Raw genomic sequence first — 25,742 nt, forward strand, 5'->3', positions numbered from 1 at the left:
AACAACTACTTGCTCAGACGTCATCTTGGGTATGTAAATTAGGGTCAAAGGTCATAAATGTATCATCCTGTATCTTGGTGAATACATGTCCTACCTTTCCCATATTTTGCACACGTAAAGACCATGTTACAAGGATCATTTCACAAAATAACCACTTTTTGCTCAGATGCCATCTTGTCTGTGCAAATTGGGTTCAAAGGTCAAATATACTTCATTCTGTATTTTCGTTAGTGTATACGGAATTGTGTACCATAGATGTCAGGTCTGACTACCTTTTCTAAATGAGAATCCAAACATCACACGGCCAATGTCCACTAAACACAGATGAAACCGGTATGGTCATGCCTATTGGGATCAGGAAACTCAAATCGTTGATTTACGAACAGATCGGATCACCTAATTTGTCAGTGTTGACAAATTCCAAGTCTAGTTAGGTGATCCGAGTATCCTTCGGATCACCTTCTGTATCTGTACTGATTCTTTATTTCTGGACAAAAGTTGTGCAGAGATTAACTCAGAAAGTCCTCTGCCTATCAATTTCAAAATTATACCATATATGTATCATGTCACAAAGACGACAGATTTTGTAAAATCATTGTGATCAATGGACCGTGACGTCACTATGACGTCATTATATGAAAGCACATTTTCATTAATATCTCATTAATGGAATGGAATTTTTCTATGAAATTTACGTCACATATAGTTCAAATCAAGCGCACTCTACACATTTTCTCAAATTTCAGTTTACACTTAAACCGTGCGCGTACGCGCACGTTAAAATGTTGACATGCTCCAATCGAGCTCAAATTTTTTTTGCACACGTTTCAGATCATTTGGAGCATTTTTTGAAAAATTGAAAAAATTGGACGGACGCGTACGCGCGCGCACATATACGCACGCACAGCTCATATGCAATAGAAATTTCCCGTTTTTTTACACTTATCGGATGACTGAAATGTCAAGGAATATTTCTACCAAGTTTCAAGTCGATCTGACTCAATATGACGTCATACGGGCCCGTCAAAGTTGAAATTCCGCGCGCGCGTCAATGGCGATATACAGTGCAACTATGCCAAAAAACTGCCAATTTTAAATCCGATTTTACTCGTCAGGATGGACGGTGACCCCCCATTTTCTGTACATATTTTGAAAGCTGATGAGTTGTACATGTCATTTCATGGGGTGGCAATGCTGACAAAATGATTAAAAGATATCAAATTTCTTAATAAAGTAAAAAAAGTAAATTTTCAAAATGACGTCATCAAATTTCAAGTTCATTCGAGCGTATTTCACTAATCCTTTGTCAATTTTCACCAAGATTTCAGTATGTTGTAGCTTATTAAATGCTCTTTCATAAACGTAATAACGGTATTTTGATTAGATGACGGCTTCACCTCGTAAAAATGGATTGAATGTAATCTTGTCAAATTTGACCAGTTTACGTGTTAACTCTATGGGAGTGCAGTTTTTATGGAAATGAAAATTGACATGACTATCTTTATCGAGCACTAGCTCACTTATGCTTCGGTGAATCTCTCTAAGATTTTAGTATGTTGTAGCTGAGACGTAGGGCTATCGTAAGTGTGCCCTTCGTTTTTTCATACGATGTCTGCATCACGTCAAAACACTTGGTTGAAATTAAAGCTTATCTTCGATGTATTGAAGTATTTCTTTCTTTCTGCAACTTTCTTTGCAATAACTCAAGAAAAACGGCCTCTATCACTTCCATATTTTGCACATGTTTAGTTCATGTGACGTGAATTATTTCATAAAATAACAACTACTTGATCGGACACCATCTTGGGTATGTAAATTAGGGTCAAAGGTCATAAGTGTTTCACCCTGTATCTTAGTGAATACATGTCCTATCTTTCCCATATTTTGCACACGCAAAGACCATGTTACAAGGATCATTTCACAAAATAACTACTTTTTACTCAGATGCCATCTTGTCTGTACAAATTGAGGTCAAAGGTCATATGTACTTCTTTTTGTATCTTCGTTATGACGTGTTATCTCTATGGGAGGGAATTTTTTTAAATGTGAAAATTGACATGATTGTCTTTATCGAGCACTAGCTCACTTATGCTTCGGTGAATTTCTCCCAGATTTTAATATGTTGTAGCTGAGACTTTGCGCTATCGTTTTGTTTACTTCGTCTTTTCATACGATGTCGGGATTACAGTAAAAACTTGGTTGAAATTAAAGCTTATCTTCTATGTATTGAGATATTTCTTTCTTTCTGCAACTTTCTTTGCAATAACTCAAGAAAAACACGCCCTATCACCCCCATATTTTGCACATGTTTAGTTCATGTCTCGTACATTATTTCATAAAATAACAACTACTAGATCGGACAACATCTTGGGTATGTAAATTAGGGTCAAAGGTCATAAATGTTTCATCGTGTATCTTAGTGAATACCTGTCCTACCTTTCCCATATTTTTCACACGTATAGACGATGTCGCGAGAATCATTTCACAAAATAACCACTATTTCATCAGATGCAATCTTGGGAGTGCAAAGGTGGGTCAAAGGTCATATGTACTTGTTGCTGTTTCTTCGTTATAGTGTATACAGAATTTGGTACCTAACATGGCAGATATGACTCCCTTTGCTAAATGAGAATGCAAACATCACACGGCCAATGTCTCTAAACACAGATGAAACTTGTATGGTCATGCCTATTGCGATCAGGACTCGAATCATTGATAAAAAAAAATCGGATCACCTTAATTTGTCAGTGATGACAAATTACAATCTCTAGTTAGGTGATCCGAGTATCCTCTCGGATCACCTTCTGTATCTGTACGGATTCTTTGTTTTTCTTCTTCTTTATTTCTCCTCAAAAGTTGTGTATCGATTAGCTCAGAAAGTGCTCCTCCTATCACTTTCAAAATTATACCATATATGTATCGTCTCCCAAAGACGGCAATCGAACTAAAATCAAAGTGATCAGTCGACCGTGACGTCACTATGACGTCATTATATGAAAACACATTCTCAATCATATCTCATTAATGGAATGGAATTTTTCAATGAAATTTACGTCACATATATTTCAAGTTATGCGCATTCTACTCACATTCTCAAAATTCATATTTTCTCTTAAAACGTGCGCGTACGCGCGCGTTGAAATATTTGTATGCTCAAATCGAGCTCAAATTTTTTTTGCACACGTTTCAGACCATTTGGAGCATTTTTTGAAAAATTGAAAAAATTGGACGGACGCGTACGCGCGCGCACATATTCGCACACACAGCTCATATGCAATGGAAATTTTCCGTTTTTTTACACTTATCGGATGCCTAAAATGTCAAGGAATATTTCTACCAAGTTTCAAGTCAATCCAACTCAATATGACGTCATATGGGCCCGTCAAAGTTGAAATTCCGCGCGCGCGTCAATGGCGATATACAGTGCAACGATGCAAAAAAAACGCCAATTTTAAATCCGATTTTACTCGTCAGGATGGACGGTAACCCCCCATTTTCTTTACATATTCTGAAAGCTGATGAGTTGGACATGCTATTTCATGGGTTGGCGATGCTGGCAAAATGATTGAAAGATATCAAATTTCTCAATAAAGTAAAAAAAGTAAATTTTCAAAATGACGTCATCAAATTTCAAGTTCACTCGAGCGTATCCCACTTATCCTTTGCCAATTTACATCTAGATTTCAGTATGTTGTAGCTTATTAAATGATCTTTCATTAATATAATTACAACATTTTGATTGGATGACGGCATCACCTCGTAAAAATGGATTGAAAGTAATATTGTCAAATTTGACCAGTTTACGTGTTATCTCTATGGGAGTGCAGTTTTTCTGGCAGTGAAAATTGACATGACTATCTTTTTCGAGCACTAGCTCATTAATGCTTCGGTGAATTTCTCCCAGATTTTAGTATGTTGTAGCTGAGACTTTGGGCTATCGTAAGTGTGCCCTCCATTTTTTCATACAATGTCGGCATCACGTCGAAAAACTTGGTTGAAAATGGCACGAGGCTTCGATGCAGCGTCATTTTGCTTAATACACAGGGCCTATGGAGAATGAAATAGGTCATTGCGTAGCGCATCCGACTCGTAATCCTAAGGTCCCTGGTTCGAGGCTCACCCCTGCCAATATTTTTTTGAATTTTTTTAAACACGTTTTTTCTTCTTTTTCTTTAATTAATCTTAATCTCCCTTTCCTTACTTTATCTTTTTCTGATTTTTTTTATGCTTCTCCTTCAAATTTCTATAAAATAACATATTTTTTTCTTTATTTTTCTTTCTTTCTACTACTTTCTGTGCAATAGATGAACAACATCAATGGCTATCAATCCCATATTTTGCACATGTTTAGTACATGTCACGTACATTATTTCATAAAATAACAACTACTTGATCGGACACCATCTTGGGTATGTAAATTAGGGTCAAAGGTCATAAATGTTTCATCCTGTATCTTGGTGAATACATGTCCTATCTTTACCATATTTTGCACACGCAAAGACCATGTTACAAGGATCATTTCACAAAATAACCACTTTTTGCTCAGATGCCATCTTGGCTGTGCAAAGTGGGGTCAAAGGTCATATGTACTTCTTCCTGTATCTTCGTTATGACGTGTTATCTGTATGGGAGGGAATTTTTCTAGATGTGAAAATTGACATGATTGTCTTTATCGACGACTAGCTCACTTACCCTTCGGTGAATTTCTTCCAGATTTTAGTATGTTGTAGCCAATTTAATACTCTTTAAGTTTTGTTCATCAAAATTTTAATCGGATGATGTCTTCACCTCGTGAAAATGGATATAATGTAACCTTGTCAAATTTAACCAGTTTACGTGTTATCTCTATGGGAGGGAATTTTTCTGGAAATGAAAATTGACATGACGGTCTTTATCGAGCACTAGCTCACTTACTCCTCGGTGAATTTCTCCCAGATTTTAATATGTTGTAGCTGAGACTTTGGGCTATCGTCGGTATTCGCTCCATCTTTTCATACGACGCCGAGATCACGTCAAAAAACTTGGTTGAAATCAAACTTATCTTCGATGTATTGAGATATTTCTTTCTTTCTGCAACTTTCTTTGCAATAACTCTAGAAAAACAGCCCCTATCACCCCCATATTTTGCACATGTTTAGTTTATGTCACGTACATTATTTCATAAAATAACAACTACTTGATCAGACACCATCTTGGGTATGTAAATTAGGGTCAAAGGTCATAAATGTTTCAACCTGTATCTTGGTGAATACATGTCCTATCTTTCCAATATTTTGCACACGCAAAGACCATGTTACAAGAATCATTTCACAAAATAACCACTTTTTGCTCAGATGCCATCTTGGCTGTGCAAAGTTGGGTCAATGGTCAAATGTACTTCATTCTGTATCTTCGTTATAGTTTATACCAGGGAGGTACCTCCCTGCTTTATACCGAATTTGGTACCAAAGATGGTAGACCTGACTCTCTTTTGTAAATGAGAATCCAAATATCACACGGCCAATGTCTCTAAACACAGATGAAACCTATATGGTCATGCCTATTGCGATCAGGACTCGAATCATTGATTAAAAAAAAAAATCGGATCACCTAATTTGTCAGTCTTGACAAATTCCGAGTCTAGTGTTAAACTTCCCGTTGTCACAAAAAAGTTCTTTCTCCTCAAATGTTGTGTAGAGGTTAGCTCAGAAAGTCCTTATCCTATCAATGTCAAAATTATACTATATATGTATCATGTCCCAAAGACGACAGATCTAATAAAATCATAGTGATCAGTCAACCGTGACGTTACTATGACGTCATTATATGAAAACACATTCTCATTCATATCTCATTAATGGAATGGAATTTTACAATGAAATTCACGTCACATATATTTCAAGTCAAGCGCATTCTACTCATATTTTCAAAATTCATATTAACGCTTATGACGCGCACGTACGCGCGCGTTGAAATATTTGTATGCTCAAATCGAGCTCAAATTTTTTTTACATACGTTTAAGACCAATTGGGGCATTTTTTGAAAAATTGAAAAAATTGGACGGACGCGTACGCGCGCGCACATATACGCATGCACAGCTCATATGCAATAGAAATTTCCCGTTTTTTCACTTGGATCGGATGTCTGAAATGTCAAGGAATATTTCTACCAAGTTTCAAGTCAATCCCACTCAAAATGACGTCATACGGGTCCGTCAAAGTTGAAATTCCGCGCGCGCGTCAATGGCGATATACAGTGCAACAATGCCAAAAAACTGCCAATTTTAAATCCGATTTTACTCGTCAGGATGGACGGTGACCCCCCATTTTCTTTACATATTCTGAAAGCTGATGAGTTGTACATGTCATTTCATGGGTTGGCAATGCTGGAAAAATGAGTAAAATATATCAAATTTCTTAATAAAGTTAAAAAGGTAAATTTTCAAAATGACGTCATCAAATTTCAAGTTCATTCAAGCATATCTCACTTATTCTTTAGTTGATTTTCGTCCAAATTTCAATATGTTGTAGCTTATTAAATGGTCTTTCAGATATATAATAACAACAATTTGATTGGATGACGGCATCACCTCGTAAAAAGGGATTAAAAGTAACATTGTTAAATTTGACCAGTTTACGTGTTATCTCTATGGGAGTGCAGTTTTTCTGGAAATGAAAACTGACATGACTATCTTTATCGAGCACTAGCTCACTTATGCTTCGGTGAATTTCTCCCATATTTTAGTATGTTGTAGCTGAGACTTTGGGCTATCGTTAGTGTGCCCTTTGTTTTTTCATAAGGAGTCGGCATCATGCCCAAAAACTTGGTTGAAATTAAAGCTTATCTTCCATGTATTTTCATATTCCTTTCTTTCTGCAACTTTCTTTGCAATAACTCAAGAAAAACAAGCTCTATCAGCCCAATATTTTGCACATGTTTAGTTTATGTCACGTACATTATTTCATAAAATAACAACTAATTGATCGGGCACCTTCTTGGGTATGTAAATTAGGGTCAAAGGTCAAAAATGTTTCATCCTGTATCTTGGAGAATACATGTCTTATCTTTCCCATATTTTGCATACGTAAAGACGATGTTACAAGAATCATTTCACAAAATAACCACTTTTTGCTCAGACGCCATCTTGTCTGTGCAAAGTAGGGTCAATGGTCATATGTACTTCTTTCTTTATCTTCATTATGACGTGTTATCTCTATGGGAGGGAATTTTTATAGATGTGAAAATTGACATGATTGTCTTTATCGACGACTAGCTCAATTACCCTTCGGTGAATTTCTTCCAGATTTTAGTATGTTGTAGCCAATGTAATACTCTTTAAGTTTTGTTCAATCAAAGTTTTAATCGGATGATGTCTTCACCTCGTGAAAATAGATATAACGTAACCTTGTCAAATTTAACCAGTTTACGTGTTATCTCTATGGGAGGGAATTTTTCTGGAAATGAAAATTGACATGACGGTCTTTATCGGACACTAGCTCACTTACTCTTCTGTGAATTTTTCCCAGATTTTAATATGTTGTAGCTGAGACTTTGCGCTGTCGTTAATGTGCCCTTTGTTTCTTCATACGGTTTCGGGATTACGTCAAAAAACTTGGTTGAAATTAAAGCTTATCTTCGATGTATTGAGACATTTCTTTCTTTCTGAAACTTTCTTTGCAATAACTCAAGAAAAACAGACTCAATCACCCCCATATTTTGCACATGTTTAGATCATGCCACATACATTATTTCATAAAATAACAACAACTTGATTTGACGCCATCTTGGGTATACAAATTAGGGTCAAAGGTCATAAATGTTTTACCCTGTATCTTGGTGAATACATGTCCTATCTTTCCCATATTTTGCACACGTAAAGACCAAATTACAGGGATCATTTCACAAAATAACCACGTTTTGCTCAGATGCCATCTTGTCTGTGCAAAGTCATTGGTCATACCTATTGGGATCGGGACTAAAATCATTGATTTCCGAAGAGATCGGATCACCTAATTTGTCAGTCTTGACAAATTCCAAGTCTAGTTAGGTGATCCGAGTATCCTCTCGGATCACCTTCTGTATCTGTACTGATTCTTTATTCTTCTTTCTTTATTTCTTTATTTCTCCGCAAAAGTTGTGCAAGAGTTAGCTCAGAAAGTGCATTGCCTATCAATGTCAAACTTATACCATATATGTATCATGTCGCAAAGACGACAGCGCAAGTAAAATCATAGTGATCAGTCGACCGTGACGTCACTATGACGTCATTATATGAAAACACATTTTCATGCATATCTCATAAATGCAATGGAATTTTTTAATGTAAATTACGTCACATATATTTCAAGTCAAGCGGGTTCTACTCATTTTCTCAAAAATTCATATTTATCTTAAAACGCGCGCGTACGCGCGCGTTAAAATATTTGTATGCTCAAATCGAGCTCAAAATTTTTTTGCACACGTTTCAGATCATTTGGAGCATTTTTTGAAAAATTGAAAAAATTGGACGGACGCGTACGCGCGCGCACATATTCGCACGCACAGCTAGTATGCAATAGAAATTTTCAGTTTTTTTACACGGATGGGATGTCCAAAATGTCAAGGAATATTTCTACCAAGTTTCAAGTCGATCCGACTCAATATGACGTCATACGGGCCCGTCAAACTCAAAATTCCGCGCGTGCGTCAATGGGGATACACAGTGCAACTATGCCAAACAACCGCCAATTTTAAATCGGATTTTACTCGTCAGGATGGACGGTGACCCCCCATTTTCTTGACATATTCTGAAAGCTGATGAGTTGTACATGTTATTTCATGGGTTGGCTATGCTTACAAAATGATTAAAAGATATCAAATTTCTTAATAAAGTCAAAAAAGTAAATTTTCAAAATGACGTCATCAAATTCCAAGTTTACTCGAGCGTATCTCACTTATCCTTTGCCATTTTTCACCCAAATTTCAATATGTTGTAGCTTATGAAATGTTCTTTCATAAATGTAAAAACACAATTTTGATTTAATGACGGCATCACCTCGTAAAAATGGATTGAAAGTAACCTTGTCAAATTTGACCAGTTTACGTGTAATCTCTATGGCAGTGCAGTTTTTCTGGAAATGAAAATTGACATTACTATCTTTATCGAGCACTAGCTCACTTATGCTTCGGTGAATTTCTACAAGATTTTGATATGTTGTAGCTGAGACTTTAGGCTATCGTAAGTGTGTCCTTCGTTTTTTCATACGATGTCGGGATCACGTCAAAAAACTTGGTTGAAATTAAAGTTTATCTTCGATGTATTGAAATATTTCTTTCTTTTTGCAACTTTGTATGCAATAACTCAAGAAAAACATACCCTATCACCACCATATTTTGCACATGTTTAGTTCATGTCACGAACATTATTTCATAAAATAACAACTACTTGATCAGACGCCATCTTGGGTATGTAAATTAGGGTCAAAGGTCATAAATGTTTCATCCTGTATCTTGGTGAATACATGTCCTATCTTTCCCATATTTTGCACACGTAAAGACCATGTTACAAGGATAATTTCACAAAATAACTACTTCTTGCTCAGATGCCATCTTGTCTATGCAAAGTTGGGTCAAAGGTCATATGTACTTCTTTCTTTATCTTCGTTATGACGTGGTATCTCTATGGGAGGGAATTTTTTTAAATGTGAAAATTGACATGATTGTCTTTATCGAGCACTAGCTCACTTACCCTTCGGTGAATTTCTCCTCGATTTTAATATGTTGTAGCTGAGACTGTGCGCTATCGAATGTGTGCCTTCCTTTCTTCATACAATGTCGGAATCATGTTAAAAAACTTGGTTGAAATTAAAGCTTATCTTCGATGTATTGAGATATTTCTATGTTTCTGCAACTTTCTTTGCAATAACTCAAGAAAAACAGCCCCTATCACTCCAATATTTTGCACATGTTTAGTTCATGTCACGTTCATTATTTCATAAAATAACAATTACTTGATCGGACAACATCTTGGGTATGTAAATTAGGGTCAAAGGTCACAAATGTTTCATCCTGTATCTTGGTGAATACATGTCTTATCTTTCCCATATTTTGCACACGCAAAGATCATGTTACAAGAATCATTTCACAAAATAACCACTTTTTGCTCAGATGCCATCTAGGTTGTGCAAAGTGGGGTCAAAGGTCATATGTACTTGTTGTTGTATCTTCGTTATAGTGTATACAGATTTGGTACCAAAGATAGCAGATATGACTCCCTTTTCTAAATGAGAATCCAAACATCACACGGCCAATGTCTCTGACCACAGATGAAACCTGCATGGTCATGCCTATTGCGATCAGGACTTGAATCATTGATTAAAAAAAAAAGATCGGATCACCTTAATTTGTCAGTGATGACAAATTACAATCTCTAGTTAATTAGGTGATCCGAGTATCCTCTCGGATCACCTTCTGTTTTTGTACGGATTCTTTCTTCTTCTTCTTCTTTTTCTTCTTTCTCCCCAAAAGTTGTGCATCGATTAGCTCAGAAAGTCCTCTTCCTATCAATTTCAAACTTATACCATATATGTATCGTCTCCCGAAGACGGCAATCGAACTAAAATCAAAGTGATCAGTCCACCGTGACGTCACTATGACGTCATTATATGAAAACACATTCTCAATCATATCTCATTAATGGAATGGAATTTTTCAATGAAATTTACGTCACATATATTTCAAGTTATGCGCATTCTACTCATATTCTCAAAATTCATATTTTCTCTTAAAACGTGCGCGTACGCGCGCGTTGAAATATTTGTATGCTCAAATCGAGCTCAAATTTTTTTTGGACACGTTTCAGACCATTTGGAGCATTTTTTGAAAAATTGAAAAAATTGGACGGACGCGTACGCGCGCACACATATACGCACGCTTAGCTCATGTGCAATAGAAATTTCCCATTTTTTCACATTTATTGGATGCCTGAAATGTCAAGGAATGTTTCTACCAAGTTTCAAGTCAATCCGACTCAATATGACGTCATACGGACCCGTCAAAGTTGAAATTCCGCGCGCGCGTCAATGGCGATATACAGTCCAACAATGCCAAAAAACCGCCAATTTTGAATCCGATTTTACTCGTCAGGATGACCCCCCATTTTCTTGACATATTCTGAAAGCTGATGAGTTGTACATGTCAATTCATGGGTTGGCGATGCTGGAAAAATGATTAAAAGATATCAAATTTCTTAATACAATTAAAAAAGTAAATTTTCAAAATGACGTCATCAAATTTCAAGTTCACTCGAGCGTATCTCACTTATCCTTTGCCAATTTTCACCCAGATTTCAGTATGTTATAGCTTATTGAATACTCTTTCATAAGTGTAATAACAACATTTTGATTAGATGACGGTATCACGTCGTAAAAATGGATTGAAAGTAATCTTGTCAAATTTGACCAGTTTACGTGTTATCTCTATGGGAGTGGAGTTTTTCTGGAAATGAAAATTGACATGACTGTCTTTTTCGAGCACTAGCTCACTTATGCTTCGGTGAATTTCTCCCAGATTTTGATATGTTGTAGCTGAGACTTTGGGCTATCGTCAATGTGCCCTTCATTTTTTCATACGGTGTCGGGATCATGTCCAAAAACTTGGTTGAAATTAAAGCTTATCTTCGATGTATTGAGATATTCCTTTCTTTTTGCAACTTTCTTTACAATAACTCAAGAAAAACAAGCTCTATCAGCCCAAAATTTTGCACATGTTTAGTTCATGTCACGTACATTATTTCATAAAATAACAACTACTTAATCAGACGTCATCTTGGGTATGTAAATTAGGGTCAAAGGTCATAAATGTATCATCTTGTATCTTGGTGAATACAAGTCCAATCTTTTTCATATTTTGCACACGTAACGACCATGTTACAAGGATCATTTCACAAAATAACCACTTTTTGCTCAGATGCCATCTTGGCTGTGCAAAGTGGGGTCAAAGGTCATATGTACTTCTTTCTTTATCTTCGTTATGACGTGTTATCTCTATGGGAGGGGATTTTTGTAGATGTGAAAATTGACATGATTGACTTTATCGAGCACTAGCTCACTTATGCTTCGGTGAATTTCTCCCAGATTTTAATATGTTGTAGCTGAGACTTTGGGCTATCGAAAATGTGTCCTTCATTTTTCATACGATGTCGGAATCACGTCCAAAAACTTGGTTGAAATTAAAGCTGATCTTCGATGTATTGAGATATTTCTTTCTTTCTGCAACTTTCTTTACAATAACTCAAGAAAAACAGGCCTTATCACCCCCATATTTTGCACATGTTTAGTTCATGTCACGTACATTATTTCATACAATTACAACTACTTGATCAGACGTCATCTTGGTTATGTAAATTAAGGTCAAAGGTCATAAATGTATCATCCTGTATCTTGGTGAATACATGTCCTATCTTTCCCATATTTTGCACACGTAAAGACCATGTTACAAGGATCATTTCACAAAATAACCACTTTTTGCTCAGATGCCATCTTGTCTGTGCAAAGTTGGGTCAAAGGTCAAATATACTTCATTCTGTATCTTCGTTAGTGTATACGGAATTGTGTACCATAGATGGCAGGTCTGACTCCCTTTTCTAAATGAGAATCCAAACATCACACGGCCAATGTCCACTAAACACAGATGAAACCGGTATGGTCATGCCTATTGGGATCAAGAGACTCAAATCGTTGATTTACGAACAGATCGGATCACCTAATTTGTCAGTCTTGACAAATTCCAAGTCTAGTTCTTCTTCTTCTTCTTCTTCTTCTTTATTTCTGGACAAAATTTGTGTAGAGGTTAGCTCAGAAAGTCCTCTTCCTATCAATTTCAAAATTATACCATATATGTATCATGTCCCAAAGACGACAGATCTAATGTATAATAGTGATCAGTCGACCGTGACGTCACTGTGACGTCATTATATGAAAACACATTCTCAATCATATCTCACTAATGGAATAGAGTTTTTCAATGAAATTTACGTCACATATATTTCAAGTTATGCGCATTCTACTCATATTCTCAAAATTCATATTTTCTCTTAAAACGTGCGCGTACGCGCGCGTTGAAATATTTGTATGCTCAAATCGAGCTCAAATTTTTTTTGCACACGTTTCAGACCATTTGCAGCATTTTTTGAAAAATTGAAAAAATTGGACGGACGCGTACGCGCGCGCACATATACGCACGTACAGCTCATATGCAACAGAAATTTCCCGATTTTTTTCATTTATCGGATGTCTGAAAAGTCAAGGAACATTTCTAGCAAGTTTCAAGTCAATCCGACTCAATATGACGTCATACGGGACTGTCAAAGTTGAAATTCCGCGCGCGCGTCAATGGCGATATACAGTACAACAATGCCCAAAAACCGCCAATTTTAAATCCGATTTTACTCGTCAGGATGGACGGTGACCCCCCATTTTCTTTACATATTCTGAAAGCTGATGAGTTGTACATGTCAGTTTATGGGTTGGCGATACTGAAAAAGTGATTAAAAGATATCAAATTTCTTAATAAAGTAAAAAAAGAAAATTTTCAAAATGACGTCATCAATTTTCAAGTTTACTTGGGCGTATCTCACTTATCCTCTGCCAATTTTCACTCAGATTTCAGTATGTTGTAGCTTATTAAATGTTCTTTCATTAATGTAATAACAACATTTTGATTGGATGACGGCATCACCTCGTAAAAATGGATTAAAAGTAATCTTGTCAAATTTGACCAGTTTACGTGTTATCTCTATGGGAGAGCAGTTTTTGTGGCAGTGAAAATTGACATGACTATCTTTTTCGAGCATTAGCTCACTTATGCTTCGGTGAATTTTTCCCAGATTTTAGTATGTTGTAGCTGAGACTTTGGGCTATCGTAAGTGTGCCCTCCATTTTTTCATACGAGGCCGGCATCACGTCGAAAAACTTGGTTGAAAATGGCACGTGGCTTCGATGCAGCGTCATTTTGCTTAATACACAGGGCCTATGGAGCATGAAATAGGTCATTGCATAGCGCATCCGACTCGTAATCCTAAGGTCCCTGGTTCGAGCCTCACCCTTGCCAATATTTTTAGGTGATCCGAGTATCCTCTCGGATCACCTTCTGTATCTGTACTGATTCTTTATTCTTCTTTCTTTATTTCTTTATTTCTCCGCAAAAGTTGTGCAAGAGTTAGCTCAGAAAGTGCATTGCCTATCAATGTCAAACTTATACCATATATGTATCATGTCGCAAAGACGACAGCGCAAGTAAAATCATAGTGATCAGTCGACCGTGACGTCACTATGACGTCATTATATGAAAACACATTTTCATGCATATCTCATAAATGGAATGGAATTTTTTAATGTAAATTACGTCACATATATTTCAAGTCAAGCGGGTTCTACTCATTTTCTCAAAAATTCATATTTATCTTAAAACGCGCGCGTACGCGCGCGTTAAAATATTTGTATGCTCAAATCGAGCTCAAAATTTTTTTGCACACGTTTCAGATCATTTGGAGCATTTTTTGAAAAATTGAAAAAATTGGACGGACGCGTACGCGCGCGCACATATTCGCACGCACAGCTAGTATGCAATAGAAATTTTCAGTTTTTTTACACGGATGGGATGTCCAAAATGTCAAGGAATATTTCTACCAAGTTTCAAGTCGATCCGACTCAATATGACGTCATACGGGCCCGTCAAACTCAAAATTCCGCGCGTGCGTCAATGGGGATACACAGTGCAACTATGCCAAACAACCGCCAATTTTAAATCGGATTTTACTCGTCAGGATGGACGGTGACCCCCCATTTTCTTGACATATTCTGAAAGCTGATGAGTTGTACATGTTATTTCATGGGTTGGCTATGCTTACAAAATGATTAAAAGATATCAAATTTCTTAATAAAGTCAAAAAAGTAAATTTTCAAAATGACGTCATCAAATTCCAAGTTTACTCGAGCGTATCTCACTTATCCTTTGCCATTTTTCACCCAAATTTCAATATGTTGTAGCTTATGAAATGTTCTTTCATAAATGTAAAAACACAATTTTGATTTAATGACGGCATCACCTCGTAAAAATGGATTGAAAGTAACCTTGTCAAATTTGACCAGTTTACGTGTAATCTCTATGGCAGTGCAGTTTTTCTGGAAATGAAAATTGACATTACTATCTTTATCGAGCACTAGCTCACTTATGCTTCGGTGAATTTCTACAAGATTTTGATATGTTGTAGCTGAGACTTTAGGCTATCGTAAGTGTGTCCTTCGTTTTTTCATACGATGTCGGGATCACGTCAAAAAACTTGGTTGAAATTAAAGTTTATCTTCGATGTATTGAAATATTTCTTTCTTTTTGCAACTTTGTATGCAATAACTCAAGAAAAACATACCCTATCACCACCATATTTTGCACATGTTTAGTTCATGTCACGAACATTATTTCATAAAATAACAACTACTTGATCAGACGCCATCTTGGGTATGTAAATTAGGGTCAAAGGTCATAAATGTTTCATCCTGTATCTTGGTGAATACATGTCCTATCTTTCCCATATTTTGCACACGTAAAGACCATGTTACAAGGATAATTTCACAAAATAACTACTTCTTGCTCAGATGCCATCTTGTCTATGCAAAGTTGGGTCAAAGGTCATATGTACTTCTTTCTTTATCTTCGTTATGACGTGGTATCTCTATGGGAGGGAATTTTTTTAAATGTGAAAATTGACATGATTGTCTTTATCGAGCACTAGCTCACTTACCCTTCGGTGAATTTCTCCTCGATTTTAATATGTTGTAGCTGAGACTGTGCGCTATCGAATGTGTGCCTTCCTTTCTTCATACAATGTCGGAATCATGTTAAAAAACTTGGTTGAAATTAAAGCTTATCTTCGATGTATTGAGATATTTCTATGTTTCTGCAACTTTCTTTGCAATAACTCAAGAAAAACAGCCCCTATCACTCCAATATTTTGCACATGTTTAGTTCATGTCACGTTCATTATTTCATAAAATAACAACTACTTGATCGGACAACATCTTGGGTATGTAAATTAGGGTCAAAGGTCACAAATGTTTCATCCTGTATCTTGGTGAATACATGTCTTATCTTTCCCATATTTTGCACACGCAAAGATCATGTTACAAGAATCATTTCACAAAATAACCACTTTTTGCTCAGATGCCATCTAGGTTGTGCAAAGTGGGGTCAAAGGTCATATGTACTTGTTGTTGTATCTTCGTTATAGTGTATACAGATTTGGTACCAAAGATAGCAGATATGACTCCCTTTTCTAAATGAGAATCCAAACATCACACGGCCAATGTCTCTGACCACAGATGAAACCTGCATGGTCATGCCTATTGCGATCAGGACTTGAATCATTGATTAAAAAAAAAAGATCGGATCACCTTAATTTGTCAGTGATGACAAATTACAATCTCTAGTTTTATTTTTTTTTCCAAACTCTTTTTTTCTTCTTTTTCTTTATTTAGTCTTAATCTCCCTTCCTAACTTTATCTTTTTCTGATTTTTTAATGCTTCTCCTTCAAATTTCTATAAAGTAACATAATTTTTTCTTTATTTTTCTTTCTTTCTACTACATTCTGTGCAATAGATGAAGAACAACAATGGTTATCAATCCCATATTTTGCACATGTTTAGTTCATGTCACGTACATTATTTCATAAAATAACAACTTCTTGATCGGACACCATCTTGGGTATGTAAATTAGGGTCAAAGGTCATAAATGTTTCATCCTGTATCTTGGTGAATACATGTCCTATCTTTACCATATTTTGCACACGTAAAGACCATGTTACAAGGATCATTTCACAAAATAACCACTTTTTGCTCAGATGCCATCTTGGCTGTGCAAAGTGGGGTCAAAGGTCACATGTACTTCTTCCTGTATCTTCGTTATGACGTGTTATCTGTATGGGAGGGACTTTTTCTAGATGTGAAAATTGACATGATTGTCTTTATCGACGACTAGCTCACTTACCCTTCGGTGAATTTCTTCCAGATTTTAGTATGTTGTAGCCAATTTAATACTCTTTAAGTTTTGTTCATCAAAATTTTAATCGGATGATGTCTTCACCTCGTGAAAATGGATATAATGTAACCTTGTCAAATTTAACCAGTTTACGTGTTATCTCTATGGGAGGGAATTTTTCTGGAAATGAAAATTGACATGACGGTCTTTATCGAGCACTAGCTCACTTACTCCTCGGTGAATTTCTCCCAGATTTTAATATGTTGTAGCTGAGACTTTGGGCTATCGTCACTATTCGCTCCATCTTTTCATACGACGCCGAGATCACGTCAAAAAACTTGGTTGAAATCAAACTTATCTTCGATGTATTGAGATATTTCTTTCTTTCTGCAACTTTCTTTGCAATAACTCTAGAAAAACAGCCCCTATCACCCCCATATTTTGCACATGTTTAGTTTATGTCACGTACATTATTTCATAAAATAACAACTACTTGATCAGACACCATCTTGGGTATGTAAATTAGGGTCAAAGGTCATAAATGTTTCAACCTGTATCTTGGTGAATACATGTCCTATCTTTCCCATATTTTGCACACGCAAAGACCATGTTACAAGAATCATTTCACAAAATAACCACTTTTTGCTCAGATGCCATCTTGGCTGTGCAAAGTTGGGTCAATGGTCAAATGTACTTCATTCTGTATCTTCGTTATAGTTTATACCAGGGAGGTACCTCCCTGGTTTATACCGAATTTGGTACCAAAGATGGTAGACCTGACTCTCTTTTGTAAATGAGAATCCAAATATCACACGGCCAATGTCTCTAAACACAGATGAAACCTATATGGTCATGCCTATTGCGATCAGGACTCGAATCATTGATTAAAAAAAAAAAAAAAATCGGATCACCTAATTTGTCAGTCTTGACAAATTCCGAGTCTAGTTAGGTGATCCGAGTATCCTCTCGGATCACCTATTGTTTCTGTACGGAATCTTTCTTTATTTCTTTCTCCTCAAAAATTGTGCAGAGGTTAGCTCAGAAAGTGCATTGCCTATGAATGTTAAACTTATACCATGTATATATCATGTCGCAAAGACGACAGCGCAAGTAAAATCATAGTGATCAGTCGACCGTGACGTCACTATGACGTCATTATATGAAAACACATTTTCATGCCTATCTCATTAATGGAATGAAATATTTCAATGAAATTTACGTCACATATATTTCAAGTCAAGTGAATTTTACTCATATTCTCAAAATACATTTTTATCCCAAAACGCGCACGTACGCGCGCGTTGAAATATTTGTATGCTCAGATTGAGCTCAAAATTTTTTTGCACACGTTTCAGACCATTTGGAGCATTTTTTGAAAAATTGAAAAAATCGGACGGACGCGTACGCGCGCGCGCATATACGCACGCACAGCTCATATGAAATTGTGATTTCCAGTTTTTTCACTTTGATCGGATGTATAAAATGTCAAGGAATATTTCTACCAAGTTTCAAGTCAATCCAACTCAATATGACGTCATACGGGCCCGTCAAAGTTGAAATTCCGCGCGCGCGTCAATGGCGATATACAGTGCAACCATGCCAAAAAACTGCCAATTTTAAATCCGATTTTACTCGTCAGGATGGACGGTGACCCCCCATTTTCTGTACATATTTTGAAAGCTGATGAGTTGTACATGTCACATCATGGGGTGGCAATGCTGACAAAATGATCAAAAAATATCAAATTTCTCAATAAAGTAAAAAAAGTAAATTTTAAAAATGACGTCATCAAATTTCAAGTTCACTCGAGCGTATCTCACTAGTCCTTAGTCAATTTTCACCCAGATTTCAGTATGTTGTAGCTTATTTAATGTTCTTTCAAACATAACATTACAATATTTTGATTGGATAACGGTATCACCTCGTAAAAATGGATTGAAAGTAATCTTGTCAAATTTGACCAGTTTACGTGTTATCTCTATGGGAGTGCAGTTTTTCTGGAAATGAAAATTGACATGACTATCTTTATCGAGCACTAGCTCACTTACCCTTCGGTAAATTTCTCCCAGATTTTAATATGTTGTAGCTGAGACTTTGCGCTACCGTAAGTGTGCCCTTCGTTTTTTCATACAATGTCGGGATCACGTCAAATATTTTGGTTGAAATTCAGGCTTATCTTCGATGTTTTGAGATATTTCTTTCTTTCTGCAACTTTCTTTGCAATAACTCAAGAAAAACACGCTCTATCACCCCCATATTCTGCACATGTTTAGTTCATGTCACGTACATTATTTCATAAATTAACAACTACTTGATTGGACACCATCTTGGGTATGTAAATTAGGGTCAAAGGTCATAAGTGTTTCATCCTGTATCTCATTGAATACATGTCCTATCTTTCCAATATCTTGCAAACGCAAAGACCATGTTACAAGAATCATTTCACAAAATAACCACTTTTTACTTAGATGCCATCTTGTCTGTGCAAATTGAGGTCAAAGGTCATATGTACTTCCTTTTGTATCTTCGTTATGACGTGTTATCTCTATGGGAGGGAATTTTTTTAAATGTGAAAATTGACATGATTGTCTTTATCGAGCACTAGCTCACTTATCCTTCGGTGAATTTCTCCCAGATTTTAATATGTTGTAGCTGAGAATTTGCGCTATCGTTAAATTTTATTTTGTTCTTCATACGATGTCGGGATCACGATAAAAAACTTGGTTGAAATTAAAGCTTATCTTCTATGTATTGAGATATTTCTTTCTTTCTGCAACTTTCTTTGCAATAACTCAAGAAAAACACGCCCTATCACCCCCATATTCTGCACATGTTTAGTTCATGTCACGTACATTATTTCATAAAATAACAACTACTAGATCGGACAACATCTTGGGTATGTAAATTAGGGTCAAAGGTCATAAATGTTTCATCTTGTATCTTGGCGAATACCTGTCCTATCTTTCCCATATTTTGCACACGTATAGACGATGTCGCAAGAATCATTTCACAAAATAACCACTTTTTCCTCAGATGCCATCTTGGGAGTGCAAAGGTGGGTCAAAGGTCATACGTACTTGTTGCTGTTTCTTCGTTATAGTGTATACAGAATTTGGTACCAAACTTGGCAGATATGACTCCCTTTGCTAAATGAGAATGCAAACATCACACGGCCAATGTCTCTAAACACAGATGAAACTTGTATGGTCATGCCTATTGCGATCAGGACTCGAATCATTGATAAAAAAAAATCGGATCACCTTAATTTGTCAGTAATGACAAATTACAATCTCTAGTTCTTTTTCTTCTTCTTTCTCCGCAAAAGTTGTGTATGGATTAGCTCAGAAAGTCCTCTTCCTATCAATGTCAAAATCATACCATATAAGTATCATGTCCCAAAGACGGCAATCGAACTAAAATCAAAGTGATCAGTCGACCGTGACGTCACTATGACGTCATTATATGAAAACACATTCTCAATCATATGTCATTAATGGAATGGAATTTTTCGATGAAATTTACGTCACATATATTTCAAATTATGCGCATTCTACTCATATTTTCAGAATTCATATTTTCCCTTAAAACGTGCGCGTACGCGCGCGTTGAAATATTTGTATGCTCAAATCGAGCTCAAATTTTTTTTGCACACGTTTCAGATCATTTGGAGCATTTTTTGAAAAATTGAAAAAATTGGACGGACGCGTACGCGCGCGCCCATATACGCACGCACAGCTCATATGCAATGGAAATTTTCCGTTTTTTCACCCTGATCGGATGCCTGAAATGTCAAGGAATATTTTTACCAAGTTTCAAGTCAATCCGACTCAATATGACGTCACACGGGCCCGTCAAAGTTGAAATTCCGCGCGCGCGTCAATGGCGATATACAGTGCAACAATTCAAAAAAACCGCCAATTTGGAATCCGATTTTACTCGTCAGGATGGACGGTGACCCCCCATTTTCTTTACATATTCTAAAAGCTGATGAGTTGTACATGTCATTTCATGGGTTGGCAATGCTGGAAAAATGATGAAAAGATATCAAATTTCTTAATAAAGTAAAAAAAGTAAATTTGCAAAAAGACGTAATCAAATTTTAAGTTCACTCAAGCGTATCTCACTTATTCTTTAGTTGATTTTCGTCCAAATTTCAATATGTTGTAGCTTATTAAATGGTCTTTCAGTCATATAATAACAACATTTTGATTGGATGACGGCATCACCTCGTAAAAAGGGATTAAAAGTAACATTGTCAAATTTGACCAGTTTACGTGTTATCTCTATGGGAGTGCAGTTTTTCTGAAAATGAAAACTGACATGACTATCTTTATCGAGCACTAGCTCACTTATGCTTCGGTGAATTTCTCCAAGATTTTAGTATGTTGTAGCTGAGACTTTGGGCTATCGTTAGTGTTCCCTTCGTTTTTTCATACGGAATCGGCATCACGTCAATAAACTTGGTTGAAATTAAAGCTTATCTTTGTTTTTATTGAAATATTCTTCCTTTCTGCAACTTTCTTTGCAATAACTCAAGAAAAACATACCCTATCACTACCATATTTTGCACATGTTTAGTTCATGTCACGTATATTATTTCACAAAATAACAACTACTTGATCAGACACCATCTTGGGTATGTAAATTAGGGTCAAAGGTCATAAATGTTTTATCCTGTATCTTGGTGAATACATGTCCTATTTTTCCCATATTTTGCACACGTAAAGACCATATTACAAGGATCATTTCACAAAATAATCATTTTTGGCTCAGAGGCCATGTTGTCTGTGCAAAATGGGGTCAAAGGTCATATGTACTTACTTCCTGTATCTTCGTTATGACGTGTTATCTCTATGGGAGGGAATTTTTCTAGATGTGAAAATTGACATGATTGTCTTTATCGAGCACTAGCTCACTTACCCTTCGGTGAATTTCTTCGAGTTTTTAATATGCTGTAGCTGAGACTTGCGCTATCATATGTTTGCCTTTTAAATTTTATACGCTGTCGGGATCACGTCAAAAAACGTGGTTAAAATTAAAGCTTATCTTCGATGTATTGAGATATTTCTTTCTTTCTGCAACTTTCTTTGCAATAACTCAAGAAAAACATACCCTATCACCCCAATATTTTGCACATGTTTATTTCATGTCACGTACATTATTTCATAAAATAACAACTACTTGATCGGACATCATCTTGGGTATGTAAAGTAGGGTCAAAGGTCATAAATGTTTCATCCTGTATCTTGGTAAATACATGTCCTATCTTTCCCATATTTTGCACACTCAAAGACCATGTTACAAGACTTCTTTGCAATAACTCAAGAAAATCAGGCCCGTATCACCCCCATATTTTGCACATGTTTAGTTCATGTTACGTACATTATTGCATTAACCAACAACTACTTGATTAGATGCGATTTGGGGTATGTAAAGTAGGGTCAAAGGTCATAAATGTTTCATCCTGTATCTTGGTGAATACGATGTCTTGTCTTTCCCATATTTTGCACACGAAAGACCATGTTACAAGGACCATTTCAAAAAATAACGATTTTTTGCTCAGATGCCATCTTGTCTGTGAAAAGTGGGGTCAAAGGTCATATGTACTTCCTTCTGTATCTTCGTTATGATGTGTTATCTCTATGGGAGGGCTCACATAACCTTGGTGAATTTCTCCCAGATTTTAATATGTTGTAGCTGACACTTTGCGCTATCGTTAGATGCCTATATTGGGATCAGAACTCTAATCATTGATTTTCGAAAAGATCGGATCACCTATTTTTTTTTTTACCACATGCCCAGTCGGGGCCAGATTTTGTACATTTAGGGACCATGTTCCCTAGATCATTTCATGAAACATCAGTGGACTCAGATGCCATCTTGGCTGTGATGTGAGGTAGGGTGAAGGGTCAAGACTACTTTGTCCCGTATCTTGGTAACTACATGCTCCATTACTCCAATAAGCACATTTAGTCCATACCATATGAATCGTTTCATGAAATAACAACTTTCTAATCAGATGCCATCTTGGCTGCTAAAGTAGGGTGAAAGATCAAACAAATTTCGGCCTGTATTTTTTTAATACATGACATATTGCAGTGGCGGATCCAGAGGGGGTGCAAGAGGTGCACCCCATTTATTTATCGTTAAAAACAAAAGAAATAAAAAGAAAAAATGAAATGAAACCCGGAAATGGTATCAAAAATAAGTCACGCCCCCCTCCCTTTACAGAATTCGTAGATCCGCCCCTGTATTGCCTTCAAATTTTGCATGATATAGATCTTGTCAAGAGGATCATTTCATAAGATAACGCGGCTTTTCCCCAGATGTTACTTGATATGAAAACATGAGGATCATAGATTTAAAATTTTCAATTCGTCTCTAATATTTTAGCAGAGTATACCCTTTCCATTTTAGAATTGTTGCGATGAAAATACATGATGAGATACAAATAGCAGCATATCCAGTTAACAACATGACCAGACTGTTTAGGCCTACATTGAATGTTCTTCGTCTAATTTGTTGTGTTGTAATGAAATGAATAATAAGCTGAATAGAAAAAAAAAAAATTCTGGTTATAAACCATCAATCATTTAAACAAAGTATTTTATTGTCTCTCACTTTTTCTCCCTCTCTGTCTCTTCCTGACATTTCCATACCTGTCTCTTTCCATTCATATATGATGGAATGCTGATGCAGATATTTTCCATTAAACTAAGCTGAGTGATGCATTGTAATGAATTCTCACATTCATGTCTAAGGGACTTTTAATGAACATCATAAACAACTTAATTGGTAGATTCCTTCCCCCCCCCCCCCCCCCCCCAGTATGATTTATTATAAGCAAGTTCAATTTTGTGGTTTGGTCTTAAATCATGTCGAGGTGTGGATGGTAAATTACACTGTTCCACAATCAAGTTCTGTTCCATTCTGAGTTCATCCTAATTCCTTACTCCTTGTACTGCTTAAGCTTGTAGACAGGTTTGAGGCGGAGCTTTGCAAGTGAGTAGCTTAGCCTCATTTATTATTATTATATTTTGCTACAAGTGCCTGTGTATGAAGATTGGAACGAACTCTCACATGCCTCGCAGGCAAGCATATCAGAACGGTGCAGAATTGATAAGTAGGGACATAAAGTTTGTGATAGGCGTATATGTGTTGTGACTTGTGCGGGATGTAAACTTACATTCAGCATTTGACACATTATTTCATTTAAGTGCCGACAAATGCCCTGTAGCTCTCGGATCACCTTCTGTATCTGTACGGATTCTTTCTTTTTAGGTGATCCGAGTATCCTCTCGGATCACCTTCTGTATCTGTACGGATTCTTTCTTTTTTTTCTTTATTTCTCCCCAAAATTTGTGCAGAGGTTAGCTCAGAAAGTGCTATGCCTATCAAGTTCAAACTTATACCATGTATGCATCATGTCCCAAAGACGACAAATCTAATGTATCGTTGTGATCAGTCGACCGTGACGTCACTATGACGTCATTATATGAAAACACATTTTCAATCATATCTCATTAATGGAATGAAATTTTTCAATGAAATTTACGTCACATATATTTCAAGTTATGCGCATTCTACTCATATTCTTAAAATAAATATTTACTTTTAAGAAGTGCGCGTACGCGCGCGTTGAAATATTTGTATGCTCAAATCGAGCTCAAAATTTTTTTGCACACGTTTCAGACCATTTGGAGCATATTTTGAAAAATTGAAAAAATCGGACGGACGCGTACGCGCGCGCACATATACGCACGCACAGCTCATATGCAATAGAAATTTCCCGGTTTTTTACTTTGATCGGATGCCTGAAATGTCAAGGAATATTTCTACCAAGTTTCAAGTCAATCCGGCTCTACATGACGTCATACGGGCCCGTCAAAGTTGAAATTCCGCGCGCGCGTCAATGGCGATATACAGTGCAACTATGCCAAAAAACCGCCAATTCTAAATCCGATTTTACTCGTCAGGTTGGACGGTGACCCCCCATTTTCTTTACACATTTTGAAAGCTGATGAGTTGTACATGTCATTTCATGGGTTGGCAATGCTGTCAAAGTGATTAAAAGATATCAAATTTCTTAATAAAGTAAAAAAAGAAAATTTTCAAAATGACGTCATCAAATTTCAAGTTTATTCGAGCGTATCTGACTAATCCTTTGTCAATTTTCACCCAGATTTCAGTATATTGTAGCTTATTTAATGTTCTTTGAAACATAAAACAACAATATTTTGATTGGATGACGGTATCACCTCGTAAAAATGGATTGAAAGTAACCTTGTCAAATTTGACCAGTTTACGTGTAATCTCTATGGCAGTGCGGTTTTTCTGGAAATGAAAATTGACATTACTATCTTTATTGAGCACTAGCTCACTTATGCTTCGGTGAATTTCTCCAAGATTTTGATATGTTGTAGCTGAGACTTTGGGCTACCGTAAGTGTGCCCTTCGTTTTTTCATACGATGTCGGGATCACGTCAAACAATTTGGTTGACATCAAACTTATCTTCGATGTATTGAAATATTTCTTTATTTTTGCAACTTTATGTGCAATAACTCAAGAAAAACATACCCTATCACCACCATATTTTGCACATGTTTAGTTCATGTCACGAACATTATTTCATAAAATAACAAGTACTTGATCAGACGCCATCTTGGGTATGTAAATTAGGGTCAAAGGTCATAAATGTTTCATCCTGTATCTTGGTGAATACATGTCCTATCTTTCCCATATTTTGCAC

This window comes from Diadema setosum, chromosome 15, assembly GCF_964275005.1.
Source record: "Diadema setosum chromosome 15, eeDiaSeto1, whole genome shotgun sequence".
Taxonomy (NCBI): Eukaryota; Metazoa; Echinodermata; class Echinoidea; order Diadematoida; family Diadematidae; genus Diadema; species Diadema setosum.